Raw genomic sequence first — 24,527 nt, forward strand, 5'->3', positions numbered from 1 at the left:
ATTTAGATCATTTATTCAAAATTACTGATGTTTCACTGTACTCCTGTAGACAGATTATGAACATTTAGTCTTATTGATGGCGAGTGTTTCAAATTTAGTAACAGTACATATAATACTGTAATTAATATATTCAAGTTCATCCCTCTAATCAAAAAGACTAATTTTGGAAAACAGAAAAGTATAAATAAGGCCACACATAGATAACTAGGATATCCTAAGTTCAGTCCTTATTAGTATTTTGATGTATTTATTTCATCTTTTATATACATACCTAGTGTAAAATTTTAGTAATCCAGCCCAGTCTGGCCTCTCTGTTACTGCTCTTGTTCCACAGTCTACCCTTCTCAACTCAGCAACTGAGTGAGCCTTTAAAGGATCAGTCACCTCATCACTCTTTTGCAGAGTGTTCCAATGATAATGTCCATCTTGATCAGAGTAAAAGCATAAGTCTAAGTGCTTATAATAACTGCAAAATCCTATACAAATCTACCTCGCCTTTACCTCTAACCTCTTCTGTTATATTCTACTATACTTACTGCACTTTTGCTACTTAGTCTCTCTGCATGCAGCCTTTGCCCTCCATATCTGTAGGTCCTACATGCATTTGTACAACCAAACACAGATCAAAAATATTTTTAAAAATTGTGTCTGTTGAAATGTGCAAACATTATTTCTTGTCATTATTCTCTAAACATATAACAACTATTTGTATAGCATTTACATTGTATTAGTTATTATATATAATTCAGAAATTACTTCCAGCAGATGGGAGGATATATGTAGGTTATATAAAAAAACTATGCCATTTTATTATGAGGGACTTGAGCACCTGCAGTTTTTATATCTGAAGGGGTGAGGTGGTGCTGGAACCAAACTCCCAGGACTACCAAGGGATGACTGTAATATTTCCATTGCCTGGAAAACACTTCCTTAACCTATCATCAGGGTTATTTCCACCACAATAAAGAAATACAGTAATATAATAATAAGGAACAAATGACATAACCTCGTATTTATAGATGGTGTATTAAAGTGAAATGGTTCTTTAAATTTTGTTGTGGTTAAAAAACAAACATCCAACATTTATCAAGTACTACCATGTGCCAGACTCTACAGTAAGTGTTCTATTTGAATTACCTCTTTTAATCTTCACTGTAACTCTACAAGGTAAGCACTATTACTATTTCTATTTTATTGAAAAAGGAAACAGTTTCAAAAGGTTAGATTACATGGGTGGCAAATTCAGGCAACTAATTCTAGAACACATTATAATTTGTTGCCTCTTTGTGATTCTGATAACTTGTCATTTTAAAACTATTAATTACTCTTAAGAGTTTTTTTAATAAAAGCTATTCTAGCTTCCAAATTCTTATGCTTAGCAGAATTTTTTTTAATCCATCTTAATGAGAATATTAATTTGAAGAAATAATTTTCTCACCAATTCAAAATATGCTGCAGAAAAAAATAAGATCTGACAAATAGTACTGTATAAATGCCAAATATATATCAAGTAGAAGTGTCTGGAAATAATGTGCACCATAGGAAGATCCACACAAATACCTGATTACTTATGGTAAACCTCAAAACAACATTTGACAACAATAAATAACTCATTGTACAACTGAAGGCCTACATCACAAACTATATTTATATTTATAGAGTAGGAGGACAAGTACAGACTTGTTTGTGACCTGCAAGCTCAGTAATTTAAAAACTGATCAACCTAAATGAAAAACTCATTTGATGATTTTTAAATGCCACATGTATTTTGAATCTAATTTTAATCCTTAATATTAATGGTACCAAAGAATGATAAAGGATATAATAGAAAACTAATAATGCCTCAGAACATTATCAGGTGATCAAAAAAACTGGTAAAAAAGACTTGTCTCAAAAATGTGAAATAAGATACCTAATGACATGCAGTCATATCTACTAAAAATGATTTAAATTTAACACACATATACTTAAATAGATAAATTTTTCAAATATTGAGAATGTACATATTTCTTACAAGATGGTAGTGAAGGACCTTTCATTTTTTAACACCTTTATTTTATACACTTATTTGGCCAATGATAAAAATCCAGTTGTATGACACTATGTATTAAGTATATTCAATAATGTTTATGATTAATATTATTTCAGTTTTAAATACAAGGAAATAATTTTTGTAAAAATAATTTTTGAAATTGACAATTAAATGCTAATAATGCTAGTCATTATGATTTTAAAATAAAGATACAAAATGGTATATATGGGGATTAAGATGTTTGTTGCCATTTAGTTTTTCACAGCAAGTACCAAAAACTGAAGTGCACTCTACTTCAGAAGTGTTTCTCATGTTAAAGTCAGCATAATTGGGATGTGCACATGTCCTGTTATCTATAAAATGATAATTAAATTGCATTATTTACTTTTAAAAAGCACTCTACTATCATCATTTCATTACACAAACATTTTACTAAATGCCTATACAATTCAATTATTTTAAAAGTATAAAGATTCTTTCCTCATAAGTACACACAATATATTAAAATATATCTTACCAATTCAACTTTAAAAAATCTGCCTTTCTTAAAAGACTTAAGTACTTTAACTTGGATGTCCCTATCCAAATTTTTACCAAGGTATTTCATTCAATTTACAGATTTCAGGGACACTAAGTCACATCATATAGTGGTACAAAACAACATGGTTTTGTGGAAATACAGACGATAAGCAGGAAAAGAACCATCTCTTCATTTGACAGGAGGTAATTCATTTTTTAAAAAGGAGTGAGTGTGTCCACTGAAAAATAAAGCCTGCTTTCTCTGCTTCCTCCCAACAGAGAAGTATATATCTGATCTATTCAAGTTGCCACAATATGGCAAGCCAAAAAAAATCTTTTAAAATATTTACACTTCATTTTAAAATTAAAACTGAATTTAAGATATTCAACTGCCAACTACTGCATAGTATGAAACTAGTAAAGCCTGCACTGACCTACTTCATACTAGCATCATGACAACATGGATGCATGCCAAGAAAATAATGAAAATTTCTAAAACACAAACCTTAATTTTATATTTAAAAATTCACTGTTCTTAAATGTGTAAATACTGTAAGTGCAATGCCAGTTGCTCTGTTTGTTTTTAAAATGCAATATAAAATTAAGCGGTTTTCATTATTTTAGTAGTGATATTCAAATGATGGGCCTGCAAGGTTCATTTTCAAAGTTAAGCCTTTTTTTAAACATGACATTTAATTCTATTTTAAATTTCTATTAAAAGCAATCTCTTAGACCAAATTCCAAATATTGCTTTCCATTTAAAAAATAGTGCTATGCTTTTAAAAAAAGTGTCAGTTAATGAAAAAAATCCTACAAAACAATGCAAGTTCAGGTTCAAAGAATATTTGCAATAGCTCTAACAGAAGATGAACTTAATTTAATGTATTTAATTATTAAGACTGCTACCAGTCTGTAAGAGCTCAATCTAATGCTCAAATATTGGAAATTCTCATACAGGAAAACACAGGAACAGCAAGAATGTTTCATCTGTAGTTTCTATCTTTTTTCTTTATTTTAATTACACAAAATGGCAAGACATTTATTTGATTTCCCACTTTATAAATTAAAAATTCACTTTACAGTGTAAACTACTACTTTAAAATATTTCATATTAAAGAAGCATTTATTTACAATCGATGTAAATTATAAGCTCCCTAGAAGGGAAATTCAATGTGAGAATAAAGGAGGCAAAAACATCCAGAAACACCAGCTAAACCAACTAAAAGGAAGAGACACATTAGGTTTTGTGCTGCATATTAATATTCTTGCCCACAATGTCTGTTTGGTGAAAATTCACAATGCACTTCTTCCTCCCTCTATGACTACAAAAAGGAGTAAACACATTTCACATTCCCAGTTACAAATTCATGTTATCATCATGCAATAATTACTTAATTTTGACCCATATTACTCTATACTGAGTGAAAAACACAAATAACTTGTTTATCTGCATTCACAATGGAGGACTGGGTAAAAGCATATTTTGGCTAAGGAGACCAGGGGTTGACACAAACTCCTCACACCACCAGAGGTCCTACAAATTTGCACCCAAGTCGGGAAACCCACATTCAATGAATGCATCAGCCTCCTCATCCGCAGCCCCCCCAGCCCCTTTGCAGCAGAAATGTGCCTGGGCTTTTTCACCCCACCTATGGAGGATCCTCTTACCAGATGGAGTTCTTGATCTTGTGTGGCAGCGCGTTGGCCTCTGTCCCTGGCAGCCCAGGCACAAGGGCTGGCAGAGCCACCCCCGAGTTGGGGGCGCTGGGGGGAAGCTGCTGATGGGCATCAGGCTTCTGTGGTGGCGGCTGTTGTTGTTCCTCTGCCATCACAGCTGGAGGGGTGGGGAGAGGGAGGGAGGGAAGATGGCGGCGCGGGGAAGGGTGAGGGAAGAGACGGGAAGGGGAGGGGAAGGGGAGGAGAAGGGTGGAGGAGGAGGAGGAAGGAAGCTGGATAAGCTAGGCCTATACCCCAGGGCTCGAGTAACTCGCTTTCGCCTGCCGCCTGGGGGACATCACCAGGGAGACCGAGTGGCTCCTCACGGCCCGGCGCTTCACCGCGGCAGAGGCATGGCGGCACCCCTCAGCCCCCCCGCCCCCCGCCGCCGACTCCTCCCGTCAGCGGCCGGGGCTGGGGGGTGAGGAGGGGGACGTCTGAAGACGAGGTGTTGGGGCAGGCTCCCCCCAGATCCGAGGAGAAGGCTGCTGGGAGACTTGGCGGCCCGGCCTTCCTTCCTTCCTTGTCCCCAGGGCTTTCTACTCCGAGGTCCCCACGCTGCTGCAGCCCCAGGCTCCGCCCCACTCCCCACTCCTCCCCACTCCCCACTCGCCACTCGCTACTCGCCGCCGCCGCCGCCGCCGCCGCCGCCGCCACCGCCGCCGCCGCGCCGCCGCTGCTGCCGCCACCCCGCCGCTGCTGCCGCCGCCCTGCCAGCCCCGAAGCAGCCCAGTGCACGCAGCAGCACTGCGGCCCCTCGCAGACTGCACTACATCTACCGCTGGGTGGGGGGGGGCGTGGACTAGTGTGTGAGGGGCATGGCGCAGGGGGCCGGGAGGGGGCCCTTGATACCCTCTGGAGTGACAGCAAAAGATGTTAGTGGGGAGGTGTTTTACTGGGGGCACTGCTATACAACTACCTGAGGCCGGTGCCAAGGGAAAGTGCCTCTGTTCACTGTAGAAATTTGGTCCTGAAGGAAAAAACAAACAAACAAAAACAAACAAGCGCTGGAGAAGCTTGCCTAACACACACACCCAAACCAGGAAGCAAAATACTTTCTTCCTACAAGGTACTTCTAGTGCTCTCTAATGACAAAGCTCCAGTTGGCAAAGAAAAATATTTAAAGGGCCCAATTCCATTTTCAGAATAGGCAGGCAGAGAAATTTGGAGCTTAGAAAGGGAATAAATCACTCTTCAGCCTACATTGTTTTGCTCACATAAATTTAGATGTGTTGCATTAAAAAATTTTTTTTTTTAGTTGTAGATGGACACAATACCTTTGTTTATTTATTTTTTTATGTTGTGCTGAGGATTGAACCCAGTACCTCACACATGCTGGGTGAGTAACCCCAGCCCCAGATGTGTTGCATTTTTGTTATCAATTTTCATTGTGATTTCTTGACTATTAGGTCATTTGGAAAAGCATTGATTAATTTCCAAGCATTTTCAGATTTTCTAGTTATCTTTCTATTAATTAATTTCTACTCTAATTCCACCATAGTATGAGAATATATCCTTTTATGGTTTCAAGTTTTTGAAGTTTGTTTAGGCTTGTGTTATGTTATGTTGTGTTATGTATTGTCTATTTTGAAAACATTTCATGTGCACTTGAAAAAAATTCATTCTGAAGTTATTGGATGCAGTGTTCTACAAATATCTCAAGTAAATACATTTGGTTAGTCATTTTGCTCAAATATTCTGTACAATTTTTCATGTTTGTTATCGAGTTTTTTCTCATGTGTCTAGTATCAGACTTAGGTGTATTAAACTACCATTGGAGATTTGTCAATTTCTGATTTACTTCTATCAATGTTTGCCCATATTATTCGAAACTGTTATTACAGATATAAAAATTTAAGACTGGTGTAATTTCCTGGTGAATTGGCCTCTTTATCTTTATGAAATGCCACTATTTATCTCTAGTATGTTTCCTGCCTTTAAGTTTACTTTCTTTGATATTAATATGGTCACATAGAATTACTTTAAGTTAGTGTTTTCATGATAATATTTTTTTTTTCATTCTTAGGATTTCAATCACTTTATGTATTTATTTTTAAAGCATAAGAGAATACACTTGGGTTGTTTTTTAAAAAAAAAATTGGTCTAGTAATCATGGCCTTTTAGATGGGGAATCCAGTATATTTGCATTTCATGTAATTACTCATGTAATTGACTTTACCATCATGCTTATTTTATTTTTGATTTATCTTATCTGCCCCCCTTTTTTTCCTGTTTGGGGGAGATTGTTTAATTATTCCATATTAATTCTTCCATTAGTTTTTCTTAAATCCAGGTTTATTGAGATATGATCTCAATAAATAATCTCTACAGTTGAAGATTTGCCATTTTAACTATATAGTTGTGAGTTTTGCCAACTTCATAAAATTACAAACTACCACTATGATCAAGATATAGAGCAGTTCTATTATTCCTCCAAATTTGTAAATCCCCCTGAGTGATCCACCCTTTTCCATCCCCTCAGACCCTGGCAACTACAGATCTTTTTTTCTGTCCCTCTAGTTTTGCCTTTTAAAAAATGTCATATAATGTCAGTGAAATTACATAGTATACAGAGTCGTGTGCTTAGATTCTTTTATTTAGCATTATGCATTTTAGTCACTTATCATTCATTTGTGCTTTTTTACTGCTGAGTATTGAATCATCGCATAAATTATGAGTTACTTATTCATTCACCAGTTGAAAGCCATATGAATTGGATTCACTTTTTGCTACCATGATAATACATTTGACTTACTACGAGTTTTTGGTGATCTTGAATAGACGGGCTGTAAAAATAATCATGGTGAGATTTTTAAAACATTGTTTTAATTAGTTATACATGAGAGTAGAATGCATTTTGACACATTGTACACAAATGGAGCACAACTTCTTCCTCTGGCTGAATATGGTGCAGAGTCAAACCAGTAGTGTAATCATACATGTATATAGGGAAGGATAGTGGAATGAGATGAATATTATTACCCTATATGCATGGTCAGGTTTTTATGTGGAAACATATTTTGCTTTTTCTTGGGTAAATATCTAGAAATTGAATTGCTGTGCCATATAATATGCTTATTTAAATTTGAATTTGAATTAAAAATTGAGAATTCATTTTCAAAATGCATACCATTTTCAAATTCTTACCAATAATGCATAAGGATTCCACTTTGCTTCATATCATCACAGGCATTGTTATAAACTAGTTTTGTTTGTTTTGAGGGGGTTTCTTTTTTGGTCATTCTAATAGTTGTGTAGTAGAATCATGTTATGTTTTAATTTGAATTTATCTTAGCACTACTGATGTAGAACATCTTTTTATGTGTCTATTTATTATACATGTGTCCTTTTTTATATGTAAAACATATTCACATCTTTCACAAAACTTTTTTTTCTGGGTTGTTTGTTTCTTCTTATTGAGTTTTTAGAATTCTTTACATATTCAGAACATGAGATCTTTTTAATAATATATAACTTTCAAATACTTTCTCCCAGTCTATTGCTTATTTGTTGTTTTTTAATGTTCTCACCTTAGTCTTTTGAAATGTTGAAGTTTAATTTATTTTTAATTTGATGAAAAATTTTTGTCAATTTTTTCTCTTATGGTACATGAAATTATTGATGAAGATATCTGACTATGAGATACTTGCATAAACTAAAGTCACAAAACAGTATCTTTATAGATTTAGATTTTTCATTTGTATTTATTATCCATTTTGACCAAATATTTTTGTTTATGGTGTGAAGTATAGGTTGAGATTTTGTTTTGATTTTGAAATGTATCTGCAGCTTTTCCACATTATTTGTTGAAAAAATGATGACTCTTTTGTCTGTTGAATTGCTTTTCTATTATTATTGAAAATAAGTGGACTGTGTTATCCAAGGATTTTTTTTTACTGTTGATTCCATTGATGTATATATCTATATTTCAAGCAATAATATACTATCTTGATTACCTGAGTATTTATAGTACTCTCAAAATCTTGTAGCAAGAGTTTTTCAACTTTGTTCTTTTCATTTTTGCTTTTGTGATACTAGCTACTTTTCCTTTCCACATGAAATTTATTCTTAATTAAAATAAAAGACCAGATCTTTAATTTCTAATCAAATTCTAATTTTCTAATATAAAATTAATGCTAAAATTTCCCTCAAAGGCAGCCCTATCTGTATCCCAGTAGTTCTGATATATTGGATTTTCTCTTACATTCAATTCAAAATATTTTTATTTTCTTTGTAAATTTGACTCATTGACTATTTAGAAGAGTTTTATTTTTTTTCCAAACATTTTTTGAGAAATGTTTATTTGTACTTTAATTCTGTTTTGATCAGGAAACATACACATTTAATTCTTTTAATTCTGTTGTTCATTTTATGGCCCAGAATATCACCTATTTTGGAGAATGTTTGCCATTTTTTTGAAAAGAATGAATACTTTGCTGCATGGAAGAAGTGTTCTATGAATATCAATTAGGTTAAGGTTGTTGTTGGTATCGTATAGGTCTTCTAATTCTTTATGGATTTTTGTTCCAATTGCTTTAATGATTGATTACAAAGACAAAAGTGTTCAAATTACCAAACATAATTGGATTTTTATATATCTTTTTCAATTATATTAGATTTTTCTTCCTGTGTTCTGAAGATATTTTGCTGGGTACCCATAATCTTAGCATTTGTGTGTATGTAGATCTCTTCATTGTTATTTACTTTTCTTTTGTTTAATCCCAGGAAATATTCCTGTTCTGAACTCCAGTTTTCTGATATTAAAATTGCCACTCCAACTTTCCTTTGTCTAGTGTTTTGAGATACAATTTTCTACTCTTCACTTTGACAATTAATGTCTTTTCATTAAAGTAAGTTTCTCATGGACAGGATATAAGCAAGTCTCTTAAATTGAAATAAAATTCACAAAAAAATTCACCATTTCAATCATTTAAAAGTATAGAGTTTAGTGATTTTTAGACTGTTTACAATGTTGCACAACTATCATCACAATTTACTCCCAAAATATTTTCATTGCCTTCCCCCCACAAAACTCATACCTATTAGTAGTCAATCCCAATGATCTTCTCTGTCCATTCCCTTAAAACCTACTTTTTGTCCTTATAGAATTGACTATTCTGGGTATCTCATATAAATGCACATATAATATCTTGTCTATTGTATCTATCTTGTTTCACTTATAATATTTAGAGGGCTTATTCATGTTATACCATGTAGTAACACTTCATTCTTTTTATGACTGAATAACATTCCATTGTATGGATAGACTACATTTTATCTATCCAGTTGTTTAATTGATAGGAATTTTGGATGTTTTCACTTTATGGCTATTGTGAATAGTGCTGCTATGAATGTTCACATGCAACTTTTTGTGTGAGCATGTATTTTCAATTTTCTTCAGCATATATCTAGAAGTAGAATAGCTGGGTTATATGGTATCTTTTTGAGGAACTGCTGAACTGTTTCCTACGTGACTGTATCATTTTACATTCCTAACAGATTTTCCCTTAAAAATTAAATATATTAATGTTGCAACACTATTGATATCAAATTAACATATTAATATGATCAGATTTAAATCTACCACCTTGCTAGTTGTCTGTTATTTAATTTGCTCTCTGCTCTTTGTTTTCCTCTTTTTGTATCTGCTCTTAACTTATTTTTGTAATTCAATTTTATCTGTGTTCTTGGTTAATTTATACTTCTTTTTAATTTTTTAGTTGTTGGCATAGAATATATAATACAAAATTCATCAAGTCTACAGCTAAACAATACTATATCACTGCACACGAAATATTAGAACTTTACAACTCTATCCTCCCACTCTTCCTCTGCCTCTGCACCTGCTTATCATGCCACAGGCTGCAACAAAACGCACCCAACTCTGCTTGAAGTAACTATCAGTGTGGTATTTTTATTTCTTCTTCTTTCTTTATCCATCCCCTCAACAGACAACAGATTGCCACACTGGACCAATATAATTAAAGCCAATTACAAAGAATCTTGATAATCCCATGGTTATCCTGTGCTGCTTATCACAGGAAATTTCCATTAATCACTGACAAACATGTAGCATAGAGATCCCCACTGTGACCTTCTTGGACTCACTGAGGGAACAAGATGATTATATAATAAAGCAAGATTGGTAGATATGATCTGGTTTAATGCACATTAATGATGAAAAAAGATGAAATCTGACCAGGGAGTAAAAGATTGACACTATCAGAGAAATGAAAATTTAACTCCCAGCAACTCAAGTTTTTCCAATATACAGTTTAAGGGGAGGAAATAATTTTGGTTCTGTTTCTTAAAGCAATATACATGAGCAATTCTTCAATAAGATTGAGACAGAGCATACTATATTTGAGCAGAGTGGGGAGGAGAGATTATTATGAAAACAAAACAACTCTTTCAGAATTTCTTTTTGGTTTTATAATACAAAGAGAATGTAGAGGTTCTGTTTGTTCTCCATCTCCTATAAATAAAGACGCCCTGGTCAACAGTATCCCCTGAACAGCCCTGCGGCTTCAGTCAGGATCCAGATCCTGTCACTTAGAAGATGTGCACCTTGGCCAAGCACCCTGGGTTCAACACCGAGATTTTCCTCACAGAGCTGCCAGGGTCACTGAAGGCAGGTAATGTGCTCTCAGCAGCGCCTGGCACACTGTAAGGGTTCAGCAATGCTATAAAGCCACGGCACCCAGAACGGCTTTTGTTTTGTAAAATATCTCAAAAAACAATATGCACTTTCCCTTTAACTATGCTTACAAGAGGTCAGCTAGGTGAAACCATGCACACTGCATCACTCGGTGCAGTCACAGCATGAATGATGAAGGAAGAAACAAGCCCACGTGCGAAGCCTTCACTGTAAGAAGAGAAAATGTGCACTCGCTGGGCGCCCTGGTCATAAATCCAAGTTGTACAAATGCGAGCCCCATCTTGGCTCTCCGACCTGAACTTTGTATTGAACTTCTGACACTTTCTTCACTTGTCAAATGGGAAACCCACTAAATGAGGCTTTTCTGAGTTAAATAACAGAAAAGCACATCAGGTACCCATGGGTGTGCCCAGACCCCAAGGGGACTAGAAATGGCATCTGTCATCAGGTAGTTAGCAAGGGATCCCACACTCAGCCTACAACTGTCCTTCCCGACCCGTGACACAAATCTTACTTAGAATTCAAAAAATGATGTATCGATAATGGTTCAAAACACTGGCCTAACTCACATCACTTCTGTTGACACGGAAGACCACACACAGGTCTCACCCCACACACTACCCCTGATGACTGGTGATTCCTAAGATGCAATACTAAGAAGCCATCTAAGTCTCTGTGGAGGCACAACAACAAAACAGAACTAAAGTCATCCCCGTGGTATGCCACCGCACAAGAACAGGGACAGGACAGAGAGGAGGCATGTGCACGAGGCAGAAGAGACCCAGGTGGGACACGTCAGCTCCCACTGTGCAGATGCAACTAGGAAGCCACAGGCCAGGAGGGGCCAGGCACCGTTCCAACCATTCACAGCTAATAGATCGCCCAATGTTCACGACAAGCAACAGCATGGGCATCTCCAGTTCCCAGCCAGCGACCCACGCAGACAGAGCCTCAGCCAGGGACTGTGACTGTGGCCAATGACACCCTCAGCCACACCGGACACAGCGCCTGAAGTGAAGCACATTCCAGTACGCAGGCTTTAAGAGGCACTCCCACAGACTGGACGAAAACATCTCATCTCCACACATTACCTAGAAACACAGAATTTATAATGAGATCTCTGCGCTCAGCATCTTTCTGCCAGTCGGTTGTGAACTCCACCTCGGCGTGTCTTCCATCAGTGACGACATCGATACGTAGTGTAGTGATTTCAAAATTTTCTTCATGAAGCTGCAATACATTGTTTTAGAAAAATCAATATTCAGTACCACTAGACAGACGGGGAGAAGTTTTTCTTTTCATCAACTCATGGAACTGTGATCCTAGACATTTGATCTCATGTCTTTTTCAAGCCCACTAGTGAACCTACACCTAAAAACAAGAATAAGTGAAAAGATACACGGCCCCTCTCCTTGCTCCACTGGTTTTCAAAATGGTAACAATCAGGGGCTCAGGAGGCTGAGGCAGGAGGATGGTAAGTTCAAAGCCAGCCTCTCAACTTACTGAGACCCTTTGCAACTTAGCAAGCTCCTGTCTCAAAATCAAATATTAAAAAAGAACTGGGAATGTGGCTCGGTGGTCAAGCACCCCTGGGTTCAATTCCTGGTACCGGAAAAAAAAAAAAGTTAGCTATAAAACAGATACCAGTAGACACTTCAGAAGGCCTGATTATCACAGAAGGTGGAAGCTCCATGTGTTACTACCCCAGAGGACCAAGACAGTGACAATGATCATCCTGACCCTGCAGAAGCCTCAGCTAATGTGTATATAACAAAAACAGTTAAGGAAGTTTAACCAAAAAAAAAAAAAAGAATTTCTAATAGAAAAAACTTGTAGAATAGAATGTAAACAAGGTATTTTTATAGTACTTGTGTACTTGCTACTACAAGGGTCACAGAATTAACAGAACTGCCTAGCATCAGATTTCTCAGCACGTATTCCTATTAAGCACTGCATGACTGTCCACCAGGAAAGACCCTTAAAAACAAAGGCCACAAAAGTTGCAAATGTGATTCAAAGGTCGAGAGATCAAGTGAAGATGTTCCCACAAAAGTGAAAAATACAAGACGTAAGGACAGAGAAAGAGAAGATAGGACCTTCTCAGAAGACGGGCACCTCCCCCAGGTCCACAGGAAGACACTTCCGGAGGAAAAGGCCCTTAACAAGGGAATAAGGCAGGCCAGTGGTGCCCTGCATAACAAGGACAAAACCCAAACCCAGAGATGTCTCCTTGGAATTAAAAACACCACAATGGGAGGACCCAAAGGCTTCAAAATGGAAAAAATAAAACCACCAGATTTCCAGCAAAGGAGAAATCTAATGGGATCCACTCCTCAGTGGCAATAGCAGAAACTGAAAAACAAAGTCTCAAATTTTCTGACAGAAAACTATTCCCAGATGGAATAATAGTGGGGCCAAGCCAGTTCAGGGTTAAATAAAAACATTTTCATTCATGTGGGGCTTGCTCAGGCTTCACCTACTCAAAGGAGAGGAAGAACCAAGAGAGATCCCCACATGGGACCCAGAAAAAGGGAGGTATAACAAGGAAGAGGTTCCTGAAACATGGTGTGCTTCACTGGGGTAAGAACTTTACAGCTCTGCAGAGTGGCACCGAGCACGTGGCCCAGGGAGAGCTACGCAGAGGACAGCAGGAAGGACCACACACCCAGGAGCACCCTCACAGTGCAACCCACCACACGGGGCTGACCAACACTGACAGGGACACACTGGGAAGGTGGGAGGAGAGCCACACGCCTGCTGTTGACAAGAGCCACAGAGGAGGAAGGGCAGCATCTTCAAAAGCAAAATTAAGAACAAAAACTGCACCATATGGACTTGTTTTTCTTTTTTAAACAAACTACCAATACTTTTTACAGTTAGACTGCATTCCTTTAAATTATATTAAAAAAAAAAAAGAGGGGGCCGGGGCTGGAGGTAAGAGCTAAGGATCAAGCTCAGTTAAACATCATGGCTATTAACACGGCAGGACACAGCCTCTGACCAAACCCTCGGTAGATACTATTATTAGGTTTTTTGTTACTTGCTTTTTCAACAAAAACATCATCATACTTCTTAAAATGACAAAAGCCTCATGCGATGTGTCGCCAGCTCCTGCACTCACCCGGGCGGTGATGGTCCCGTGCTTCTCCCCCTTGTTGTTTATCATCCGGATGCCGGCTGCCTGGAACATCTCCTTCTTCTGCGATGGGGGTGGCCGTGGTGGCAAAACCCACATCCTGAGGCTTGACCCCATTCAGCAGATCCCTTACCACTCCTCCTGCTATTCTCAGCTCGTGATTCTCTCTGACAAATAACTCTGGAATGGCAGAAGATGTTTATTTCTATATGCTTTTTCTGACAACCAGAGGAACAAGGTTTTCCACCTACTAGAGACAGCAGAGATCACAAAAGTGAGCCCTTCCACATGAAAATGAGAACAAGGCCCACAGAAGGGGCGATGGCCTGCCTGCAGCAGCATGCCTCTGAGACCTGGGGGGGCAGAGACCAGGCAGACTTCTCTGCCAACACAGAAAATAACCCCAATTCCACAATGCCCAAGGCCTCGACATCAATCCAGAATATTACCAAGAAAGAAGCTTTCTTTCTTGGAGTTTACGTGCATACTTCAGAAACTCTTGAGTGTTCTGGCAATTCTCTTTCTAAATACGTGGAGAGTTGGTATGTTCGTGCATGACACTACAAATACCAGCCCACCACTCAACGTACATGTTATAGCCACAGCCTTCAAGAAACAATCTGCGCCTACTGTTTGAAACCCATTCTATGTTCCACGCAGAACCACATGAATGCTGGAATCCCTGTACTCAGCTATACAGGACGAGGCAGAGCGGCTATAACTAAACCCCTACCATGACAATGACACCATATGAAACCCTCCAAAAAAGACATCCACTATGGCCCGACACTGCGGGTGATGCAGCTCCAAGCCACCCTAAGAGTTTCACTGCACAACACAAAAGCAATTTCTGCCCACGTTGGACCCAGAACAGTTAAGACAACTCTCTAAAATGTCTGAACACAGACAAAATGGGAACTCTGTCCAGGACACACCCTAGAAGGACTGAGGACTGCTCCTGACTGACGGACAAGACATAGTCTCAATGTTCTCACCTTCTAGGCAAGAACCAAGTCATCCAAAAGTCACTTCTGCACCTGGAGAGCAATGAGTTCAAGGCAAAGCCCCACTCCCTGAACCATCTACAGAACCTCTGCAACCCACATCCTCAAGAACTCCCAAGACCCTCTTTCCAAAGTGCTCCAGGACACCTGGTGTGTCCCCGGGGTGCTGGCTAGGGGTCACTGCAGTATCCAACCACATCCAACCCTCATCAGAGGTCCAGCAGCCCAACCACAACTCAACATGCAGCCCCACCCCACCCTCTGTTCTGTCACCCCACACCCTCTTCCACCTACTCTTCCCAAGACTTTCAGCCCCATCTTCCGTTGACTGCATTCAGTCAAAGCCACCAAGACAGACTACATTTGGACATACACACAACTTACATAAAATGGTCTCCTCTCCCCATTTCTCAGGATAACAAACCTAGCATTCTTCCCTGGGCTCCAGATAAACTGAACTGCAACAGTGTAACGATTAGAAAGAGTGTCTTGTTGGAAAGTCTACTGTTTTCTTAAGTTTTCATGTTTCAAAGCAAAACACTATCAAAGAATCTATAGGAGAATACAAAACAAATATTCCATTCATTAGAGTCTAGTTTAATTGATAAAATGGTCAGAATTAAATTTATACAGACAGCGGATATTTTTAAGGTTCTCCAGCTGGCTTCACTGAAATGAAAACTTAAATTCAAGGTCACTCAATAAACTGCATTTCAGAAAGATAGATACAGAACCCAAAGAAATCCATTCGTCATTTTGATTATATTAAACCATTTCTAAAAACTTCACAATTCTGGATTTTAAAAATACCACTTTTCTCTGACATGTGGAAGCCAGTCCAACATAAGGGGGAGAATAAAGAGAAAGAAATGGAAAAGGAGGGATTCCATCAAAACAAAAAAGATGAGTGTACTAGAGGAAGGGGCTCGAGGGGGAGGAGAGGGCCAGGATAGGCGAGAACAATGGAGGATGTGACCTCCCTGTACGTGAACACCCCACAGTGACCCTCACCACCTGTGCACACAAGACACTGCCTGAAAGGAAGAAAGAAAAAGTAAACACAGGAAGACCAGGTCAGGGAGAAGGGAATGGGGAGGGAAGAGGGGAGGGCAGGGAACCACACTGGGAACTGAATTAGAGCAAATTCTATTCTATGCCTTTGTAATTATGTCAAACTCAATCCCAATTTTCTATATAACTAATAAAGATCCAATAAAAAAGGAAAAAAAATAATACAATTGAGAAAAGCACATTTGTTTGTGGAACAGCAGTCATAAAAATTATAGCAAAGGAATGACTCTACATTAACCTAAAGGAGTAGGCGCTATCAGACTTACAGATTCCTTCCACCCTCCATCCTACAGACACAGGGACACACACAACATTCCTCTGTAAGCTACACACACACTCAACAAAGATGACATCTGATACAACTGTATTTAATTGTGACGTATACCTTCCATTGTGCTCATTTGCTCCAACTACCACACCTTGATAGTGATTGTTAATCATTCTTGTTCACAACGTTGACTCAAGACCATACAGTGTCAGAACTCTTGTAATTATTGCCTATTTTTAATTTTAATTTCCAATCAAATTTTCAGGAACTACTTCCTTTGATTTTGGATTCTGAGTGCCGGCGTCAGGTGGGGGATGATAAGCCAGAAGGACAATTGGAAAGAGCCCTGCATGGCAGGACCATCACTACCAGAAACACTGTCTGTTCCAACAGCCTACACACTTGAAGAGCATTCACTGCTCCTACTGTCCCAAATACAGGATTTCTGACATCACCCAGCAAGGACTAGGAACCTCAGTGACTGAGGCAATCCTGGTGAGCACACTAGCCATGAAGCTCGGGCAAAACTCACCGATAATTCACAACTCAGCCTCAGCTCTAGCATGGGGAAATAACCTTCAACATCATTAGACTACATGGTTGTACTAAAACACAAGGAAAACTTAAACCTATGAAATGACCCAACAAACCTATTTTACATGACCATAACACACTATTCTAGCCTCCAGAATTCTTGCAAAAACTGATTTTACACAAGGCAACATCAGGATTTAAGAACTGTTACAAGAGCATTTAAACTGCACCAATCAGGAGGCTTTGGACACTGCATTTTACCATGGCACCCAAGTCTCTACAAAGAAGCAAGGAAGAAATAAAGTGATCAATTTGCTATCTGTGTAACAGTGCATGGAAAGACTGCATTCTTGCCACAGCCTACAACATGCCCAAATCCTCACTGGCCTGTGTTTCAAGTGCAGGATCCTGGAAGCAACCAGTACCTCTATTTTATACTATTAAGGTTCTAACTCCCTTAGGACTTCATGTATTAGTGGGAAAAAAATTCACAAGTTAAACTCGCATTTAGAAACTCAAATGTAACTCTCAGAAGATGTTCAAAAAATTATAGCAATCAATATATAAAACCTTATCTCAAAAAAAAGTGCACTATGAGTAGGGATGGGCCACTGAGAGAATTTCTGCAACTGAGAATGAAAAACCTGGTAGCTGGAATTGCATAAAAAGACAATTTTCAGTGAACCCAAAATTGGACCTTTTAGGTCAGTGCTGTTCAAACAGCAACTGCTAGGTACTTGTGGTGGTTGAGCATCTGAAATGTGATGAGTCTGATTTTGAGATGGTGCTGTGTGTTAAAGATAGGACAATTTGGAAGTCTTAGAAGAATACACAATATCTCACTAATTTGTATAAAATTTCATATTGAAATGATAGAATTTCACCTACAGTGGATAAAATATGATGTACTGAAAATAATTATTAAAATTATTTTCTTTATGCCTTTCAATAGGGTTAATAGGAAAGCTTACAGAAAGTATAGGTCATACACTTCCACTGGTCCAAGAGTCTCTCTCATTTTTCATTCAACCTAATTAAATCACACTGAAGCCATGGGCATAACTAAACTTAAATTTAAGCCCTCTACTTCAAGATGACCTGAAGAGGGGCAGGGGATGTGGCTCAAGTGGTAGTGCTCGCCTGGCATGTGTGAGGCACTGGGTTCGATCCTCAGCACCACATAGAAATTTTTAAAAAAGATATTGTGTCCACCTAAAACTAAAAAATAAATATTAAAAAAAAGACTACTTGAAGAACATAAAAAAAACAAAAAATTCTGGACCATTTACCTCTCAAATGTGCCTAAAAAGAAACCATCCAATCTCAAAAATAAGAACGTAAACTTGGGAATAGGAATGATAGTTTTAAAGTAATGGTTCTTCTATCTTCTGTTCACCAGAATTAATGTGTGGAGTTTAAAATACAAAAACAAACAAAAAAACCCCCACAGGTGCTCCTCCTTGGAAGGGTTGAGCTGGAGGGAAAGCTGGGGGTGGAACCCCATCATCCACATATTTTAAATCTCACCAGCAGCTGGGCCTGAAAAGCACCCTCCAGCTCACTTCTACATACATAAAACTCAACGCACCCACAAGGGCACCACTAAACCTCCCAGACTTTGAAATGCAGCCATCAGGCTGCTTAGACACCATCAGTAGGTGATGTGAAGGACCAACACTGATAAAACAGTGGCGACATCAAAGAGATGCTGCCATCATCAGACACTGAGCTAAGCCAATCTAAATAGTATAAAATAGTAGAACCTAAATAGTATAAAATAGAGGTACTGGTTGCTTCCTGGATCCTGCACTTGTAAGACTGGCCAGTGAGGATTTGGGCACATAACTAATCAATCTAGTGTCCCTCCTAGATTGATTTTGTATGTGCACAAGTGAAAGGAATGTCTATTTGCTTCTTCCTTCAGTTCTCTCAGAAGGCAATTTAACAGAGCTTCAGTGTTTACACATGGGGCTCTGACATCGGATGGCCCAGGTTAATATCCAGCCCTCCAGTTAATAATAAGGATAAAGCACTTCCCATTCCTAGGAACGTGACCTCCTCCAGGTGAAAAGAAAATGTACCTACACATTTGGACTGATCCCATCAGGTATGGGACTTGGAATCATTCAGTTAAGTCAGGCCTTTTAATGGGGTCAACATCTCCTCTCTTCTAATGAACCGACTGTAGTTCTCCATTACCCATAAGAAAGTCTTTTATTTTTTCCCCTTTCTCTTTTCTCATTAACTCAACAATGACAAAAGTACCTTTTGGCTACACGAGCTGGTCAACCCGTGCCTCTCCCTTGACACAGGCTTCCAAAGCAAGAAAGGGACCTCTCACCTGTCAGGCTCTTCAATCCTTCCGTGAAAAGGGACTGGAACTCTGGAGACTGTACCTTCATGGTGAAGAGCCGCCACTTCAGAAGGCACAGCCTACTCCAGCTTCAGCTCAGGATGGGCCGGTGCTGCAGACACAGGTGCCTGAGCATGGAGAGATGGTGCCCAAGCACCCACCTGCAAGCACATGCACACCAAGGAACTTCAAACATGGGACAAAGAGCAACTCCCCTCCTATCCAAATGAAAGGAGGGCCATGCGACCCCCGGAAGGACCCCACCTCTAAGCTGGTGGCTGTACACTTCTGTAGCCCAAAGCCCCATGAGGCTCACTGATGTCCTGTCTCCTGAGAAGCGGGCTCCAGGTTCAGGACCTAGGGCAGACTTCCAGAAAACTTAACTGGAAGACTTGCAAGAACGGCAGGCCTCCCCCAACGGTTCACGGTCACCCCGAGTGGCACCTGAAACTTTATGACTCAGGGGTGGTTCCTCGGAAGTGAAAATTAGCTGCTTTTCTCACCCGTCTCCTCCCCGGCGTGCCCTCTGCTCGGCTTCCACGGCCCCCCTGTCCCCTCTGTCCTCCCCCCCCCCGCCCCTGAGCCAGGCCACCGCTGCCGGGCCCCCACGTGACCCCGACCTCAGTGACTGCAAGGGGACCGCGCAGTTCCTAGGAAAGCAGGGACCCAGGAGCGGCGTTTCCCATGGGGGCAAGCTCCCCTCGCCGGGCCACATTCGGCGTCCTGCACTTCCGCCTCAGGAAACCCCCGGGGACCCTGGCCGTGACCCCTGGTCCTAGGACCCCACCACCCGGGGCGGGAAGGGTCGAGAAACACCTCCGGGACGCGGCCGGGACGCGACCTCCACGCTGCGGCCTTGCAGCCCTGCGCAGGGAGCGACCTCTCGCCTCACCGCGCTTCCGCGGCAGCGGTGCAACACTCCACCGAACCAGCGCCCTTGCGCTTACCGGCCCGCCCCTCCCCGCCACACGCACTTCCGGGAAGGTGTACGCTGTGATGTCACGACGCACGAGGGCCGGCAGCGAATAGGAAGCCGTGGACGGATGTGGGCGGGGCGTATCCCGGCTCTCCGCGCCCCTCCTGCCTACGCACCACGCAGCGAGACGCAGAGCCCGGACTCCTCACGGGCTCCTGGAAGTCTCGCGAGGCTACGGTGCTGCTGGAGGCTTGCAAAGTGCGTAGAGAGGTTCGCGCTGGATTTCAGAGACTCAGGCCCCTCAGCTTCCTGCACCTAATTTATATTCTGACAATTCAGTTGTGTGGGTTTTTAAAATTCTATTTATTTATTTATTTATTTTTATTTTGTTGGTGCTGGGGACCAAACCCAGGGCCTTGTGCATGGTAGGCAGGTGCTCACCACTGAGCTACACCATAAGCTTAAGACAAACCAATTTACTAATACATGTTTGCATGTTTGCTTGACTCTAGAATGTCACTGAATTTTTGAGATTCCCTATAGTAGTTTTGCCCAACTTTGGATAAAATTAGGACCACTGAGTCACAAATGAGAAAGATCATGCTGGTGACAAAAGTCACATTTTTTCCCACCAACTCTCTCCTGATGTCGGTCTTCCTCCTGTCAGGAAAGAGCTTGGGGTTCATTTTGACACTTGTAAGGAGACTGGAATGTGGGGCAGATAAGAAAAGTAAAACACACACATCTTGAAAGACATTTAAAGAGCTTGTAATGAACCTCACCCAATTTCTTCATCCTTTTAGTTCATGACGTCTCTCATTGTTTCTTAGGAGGGATTCATGCTCTCCTCCCGGTTGCTATGACGAGACAGATGTGAAACTTTTCATTTTCACAGATTGTGTAGACCTCAGCTGTCATCTGTACGAGTAAGTCAGCCTACAAGACAGCTCAGTGCAGGCCTCTTATTATTTTTATTTTTTGTAAAAGCAACCGATTCTGCAATATGTATTTGGGGTAAAAATGGGAGTTCATAACCCAATTGAGTCAAATGTATGAAAGATGATATATCATGAGCTTTGTAATGTTTTGAACAACCAATAAAAAAAATTTAAAAAAAATTTTTTTTAAAAAAAAGCAACAAAAAGGAAAACTGATATTAGAAGAGGGCAACATTTTGTTAATTTCATTTTATTTTTTGGTACTGGGGATTGAACCCATGGCTTTTGGCCTGCTAGTAACAGTCTGCCACTGGGTTCCATCACTGAGAGAGCAGCATTTCTAAAGCCCACCGAGGGGAGATTTTCTGCAGTTGTTAAGGCAGGGGAAATAGAAGTGTATAAGTCTGTAGGGGCTGGGGATGTGGCTCAGATCACTTACCCAGCATGCAGGAGGCCCAGGGTTCCACCTCCAGCACCAAATAACAACAACAACAAAATAGGAAGGCTAGAGGAAGGTGTTGACCCTATATTTTCTTCCAAGAGTTGCATAGTTTCTTGTCTAATTTCCAAATCTTTGATCCCTATTGAGTTGACTTTTATGCAGAATAAGGATTTAGTCTCGTTCTTCTACATATGAATAACCAGTTTTTTTTCCAGCACCTTTTTTTTTTAAAAAAGGCTGTCTTTTCTCCAGTGTATGCTTTTAGTACCTTGGTCAAGGATAAGATAACTGTATCTGTGTGGGTTTGTGAGACCTTTCATTGTTAAACCATACATTCATGTTATCAAAATTTTCAAACCAATGAATAAAGCTTAAGGAGTTTCTTTTATTGAGATTACTGCTATTCTTTTTGTTTGTTGCTTGGGATTGACCCAGAAGCATTCAACCTCTGAGTTATATCCCCAGACCTTTTCTAATTTTAAGACACGGTCTCACGGAATTGCTGAGGGGGCCTTAGATGTGTGCTCCTTCTGCATCATCTTCCCAAATCAATGGAAATTTTTGATACCAAAAAATTTGTCCTTGTCACAGAACAAATAATAGCAATGATTAAAAGTGTCTAGGTTTCCTAAATATATCAACCTGGTAACATATCAATTGATTCATAATTTATGAGATATCAGTAGTTAAAAAAAGGAAACATCCATTCTATATTCCAGGTAAACATGGGATTCTACCAGAATTAGATAAAAAATATGTTGTGCTTTGTGTGACTGAGGGCATGGGAAAGTTCCCTTCACTGATCTGCAGCCTCAGTTCTCTGATACCCACCACAGGTTGGGAGTAAAGGACTTGGGTGAACACCCACAGGAGTGCCTGACCAGCACTCCCCAAAAGCCCAGTGTGACTGTGCAAGCTCAGTTTTAGCCATGCTCCTTGTGAGCTGTGTGACTTAATCAGGATGTCGAAATGTATGAAAGCATTTGTTTCTCATGGACAAAATGTGATCTTGTGCTAGGTGGTTGAATTCATTGTGTTTAATCCTAACAAAAACTCAGGCTAAGTGTAACCTGCCTTCTGCTCAGAAGGAAAAAGCCTAACCACAGGGACTTCCCTAATAAAACAACTAGAGAATAGCTAGACTAGACCTGTGTATGGGTCAATGTCATGGATCAACTTAACTAGTACCTAATGTCATGGACCATTTTAGCCAGTTCTTATGGACTTGGATCACTGCCAATGTCATGGGTGAATTTAAGCAGTACTTAAGATGGTTTCCTTATGGTGGTCACATCAGACCTTGTCCTTCTTATTAGGAGGAAGTGCTGGGCACTCAGGACAGAGGGGACAGGCTTGGAAAAGAAGGGAGGTATGTGACAGCATGACACATTCAGGGAAAAATTGAAATGAGCCTCAGAGTTCACTGTATCTCCAGAACATCTCTCTTTCTCTCTGCAAAAAAGAAAACAAACCAAAAAAACCCAAATACCCAATGGATAAAAGGGCTTTTATATTAATTAATTTATTTATTTTTGATTGACACATGATATTTGTAAAATTTATGAGGTACATTTTGATGTTTTGATTCATGCTTACATTTGATAGTATTCAACTCAGGGTAATTTTTCTTTTTCTTCTGGTACAGGGGATTGAACACAGGGGCAGTCTACTATTGAGCTACATTTCTAGTCCTTTGTATTCTTATTTTGAAACAGGGTCTCACTAATTTGCCAATGCCGGCCTCAAACTTGTGATCCTCCTGCCTCAGTCTCCTGAGTAGTTGAGTAGCTGTGATTATAGGTGTATGCCACCAGTTTGTGACAACGAAGGGTCATTAGTATGCCCATTGCCTTAAACTTTTGTCATTATTTTATGGAGAGTGTACTCAAATTCATCTCTTCTAACTATTTTGAGATGTATGATGCATTGTTGTTAATTCTATTCATGCTGTGCCATAGAACACCAGAACTTGCTCCTCTAATAATATGATTGTACTCATTTTACTCATTGGTTGCAATCTCCCCTTCTGCTCCTCCCCTGTTCTCTCTAATTTCTTCTATTATTCTGCTCTCAACTTATGAGGGATCAACTTTTTAGAAACCACTTATGAATGAGATAATAAAGTGCTTGTCTGTTTGTGCTTGGCTTATTTCATTTACAATAATGTCCATTTACATTGTTTGCAGATGGTTTGCAGATTTTCTATACACCAATGGCAGGACTTCATGCTTTTACATGGCTGAATAGTATTCCGTGTGTGTGTGTGTGTGTGTGTGTGTGTGTATGTATTATATATATAAATTCATTTTCTTTATCTATTTGTAATTTGTGGACATTAAGGTGGATTCCATATCCTGGCTTTTGTATTGCTGCAATAAACATGGGAGCGCGGATGTCTCTTTGACAGACTGATGTTATTTTTCCCAGGGGTATACACACAAGTAGGATTGCTGGATCAGATGATTTTTACATTTTTAGTATCTTAAGGAACTTCTACAATATTCTCTATAAAGGCTGTACTAAACTACATTTCTACCAATAGTGCACATGTATTCTTCTTTCTCCACATTCTGGTCAGTATTTCTTGTTTCTTATCTTTTTGATAATAGCTACTCTCATGGGAGTGAGATGGTATCTCATTTTGGTTTTGATTTGAATTTTCCTACTGATTAATGACATTGAACATTATTCCATATGCTGGATGGCCATTTGCATTTTTCAGATCCTTAGCCCACTTTTAAATTGGATTATTTGGTTTTCTGCTATGTAGTTGAGTTTCTCCTATCTTCTGGATTTTAACCCCATGCCAGATAAATAGTTTGCGATTTTCCCCTTCCATTGGATAGGTTTTCTCTTTACTTTTGTTGGTTGTTTCCTTTCCTACACAGAAGCTTTGAAGTTTGATGAAGTCCCAGTTGTCAATTTTTGTTACCTGTGCAT

At 39.6% G+C, this 24,527-nt stretch overlaps 1 protein-coding gene and 1 pseudogene across 1 annotated transcript in view; both read right to left on the reverse strand.

Moving 5' to 3' along the window:
- Positions 1-4,270, reverse strand: part of LOC143386514 (transport and Golgi organization protein 1 homolog) — a 77,152-nt gene extending 72,882 nt beyond the window's left edge. Inside the window, exon 1 of the mRNA XM_077108469.1 lies at positions 4,220-4,270. The gene's annotated coding sequence lies outside the window, so the exon portion shown is untranslated. The remainder of the gene's footprint in view (positions 1-4,219) is intronic.
- A 363-nt stretch (positions 4,271-4,633) lies between these two features.
- On the reverse strand, positions 4,634-19,598 carry LOC143387450 (CCA tRNA nucleotidyltransferase 1, mitochondrial-like; annotated as a pseudogene).
- Positions 19,599-24,527: the final 4,929 nt, after the last annotated feature.

Source organism: Callospermophilus lateralis, unplaced genomic scaffold, assembly GCF_048772815.1.
Source record: "Callospermophilus lateralis isolate mCalLat2 unplaced genomic scaffold, mCalLat2.hap1 Scaffold_82, whole genome shotgun sequence".
Taxonomy (NCBI): domain Eukaryota; kingdom Metazoa; phylum Chordata; class Mammalia; order Rodentia; family Sciuridae; genus Callospermophilus; species Callospermophilus lateralis.